The following is a 2340-nucleotide window of genomic DNA, read 5'->3' on the forward strand; positions in this document are numbered from 1 at the left end:
GGAGAGGAGGAGGGGGCCATCTGTTCCCTTCTGGGAATCAGACTGAAACGCGGGCATGGAGGTGCGGAAATAAACCCAGCTTTGGCCACTAAGGAGGGGCGGGCGCTTACCACACAGTTTGGATTTGGGGGAATTGGGTAAACCAGCAGCTGCAGAGTCAGGTCCCACGGAAGGCGCTGCCGCGTGCAGGTGTGTCCAAGGAGGGCTGTGCCCCACATGGCTTTCACCAGGTGGATTTTGGGGCACTTGAAGGCCAGGCCTTTCTCCTGGCGTGCCTCCAACTTTTGGCTTAGCCACCCTTCTGCACCACCCCGGGGGTGCCACAATTAAGATGATGTTCTTGTTAATAGGTACCACACCAAGGCAATCCCCAATCGCAGTGACTGGTATAGTTCAACTGCAAGACTGGGTTTTCTCAGCCGTCACCCCTCTGGGGAAATCTCTCTCCCACAGAGCCACTGGGTGGGTTCAGCCTTTCCATTCGCACCTCAGTGTTTAACCTGGCCCTGGTGGCATGGCAGTTACCCACTGAGTTGCTAATCACAAGGTCAGCAGTTCGGAACCGCCAGCAGCTCTGCCAGACAAAGACGGGGCTTTCTACTCCCATAAAGAATTACAGTCTCTGTTCCCCTTGCTGTTCTGTTGCACACCCTTAGTGTTTTGCCTCGGTGTGGTGGGGTCAGATGGGGCACACTTCCCATACTGTGTCTCCAGTGTTGTCCCCTGTAGGGCTATGGGTCAGTGAGGGATGTCGTGTCTCATAGTGGGGCCGGCCATATTGTCTTCTGTCTGGATTGGCTGCTCTGAGTGGGGATATGGTCCTCAAGGCTTGGTGGGCCAGGATGTGCTCCACTCTCCATTCCTCCCCCTTCATGTGCTCCCGTGTGCTCTGATCAGACATGTCCCTCTCCCTGAGCTGCAGCTTCAGTGCTGTCCTCTGAAATAAGTTCTTCTGAGGAGAGGGGCAGGTGTCCATGTAGTTGGGATTGGCGTCAGCCCCTCAGACCTCTCTACTGGTTCCCTGCTTCATGCCGGTATGCTGCATTCACATCTTGGAGCACTGGTCCCTCTTTCCCTGTGGAGTTATAAACAGTCCCCAGGGAATCCCAAAATACCCAAAATAGACTTTGGGGCCAGGGCATGGCACCCCATTAGACTCTACGGAAAACACTCCTAAAGGTCAACAAACAGAACTTGAACTATTTACAGGCTTTTCTCTTTTTTTGTCATTTTGTTGTTGGTGTTGTTTTCATTTTCTTTTGTTGCTTTGTTTTGCTCTGTCTTGTTTTGTGCATATTACTATCTCTGCAGGTCTATCTAGATAAGATAGGTGGGACAAACAACCTGGAGGAGAAAACAATGGGACTGACAATTCCGGAGGGACATGGGAGAGGGAGAGGTAGGGGAAAGGAAGTGGTGTTAACAAACTCAGGGACAAGGGAACAACAAATGATCCAAAATAGATGGTGAGGAGGATGTAGGAGGCCTGATAGGGCTTGATCAAGGGCAATATAACCAAGAGGAACTGCCGAAACCCAAATGAAGGCTGAGCATGATAGTGGGGCAAGAGGGATTATCAAGGGTTCATGGAGGAGGGGTGTGGGGAGGGAGGGGAAAATGAGGAGCTGATACCAAGGGCACAAGTAGAAAGAACATGTTTTGAGAATGATGAGGGCAACAGGTATACAAGTGTGCAGGAGAAGGCCCTGCCCACACAGAGGCATCGTTGACTATGACCTGATTGACAGGCTAGACTCCACCCCTTTGCTCAAGTTGACAGGAGATTATGTAACTGCCACACATGCCCTGACCCCAAAGCCCAGGGCCCCCGAGCTGATTGCAGTTCACAGCAACCCTATTATATAGGGTCTCCGATGTTGTAAATCTTTATGAGAGCACACAGCTCATCTTTCTTTCTCCCACAGAGCGGCTGGTGGGTTTGAACTGCTGACCTTGTCCTTAGAGCCCCAGAGCTTACCTGGCCCCACCAGCAGGACTCCTTGGCAGCAGCAGTTCATGCAGTACCGGGGAAGTACTGACCACGGAGATACACGATCCTCAGAGAGAGGCAGCAGCACGCCTGCTTAGATGGCTGTGCATATCCCAGCCTTATTTTGTAGTGAGAGACAAAACCACTTCTACTGTGCTTCAAGTCACGGCTTTACGGAAGCAAAGCCCAAGAAATTGATACAAGTCATTGTTTCTGAATTTCAAATCAAATCAACACACCTTTCCTTATCTGCACCAAGAAAAGACCACCTGGAAATCCTAGATGTATCTCCTCTTGGCTGTAAACTAGCACTGACATCCAATAATTCATTTTATTTCTTCTTCTGTGCA

This window comes from Echinops telfairi, unplaced genomic scaffold (assembly GCF_000313985.2).
Source record: "Echinops telfairi isolate 266 unplaced genomic scaffold, ASM31398v2 ScPeMD7_7473;HRSCAF=8511, whole genome shotgun sequence".
In the NCBI taxonomy this organism is placed as follows: Eukaryota; Metazoa; Chordata; class Mammalia; order Afrosoricida; family Tenrecidae; genus Echinops; species Echinops telfairi.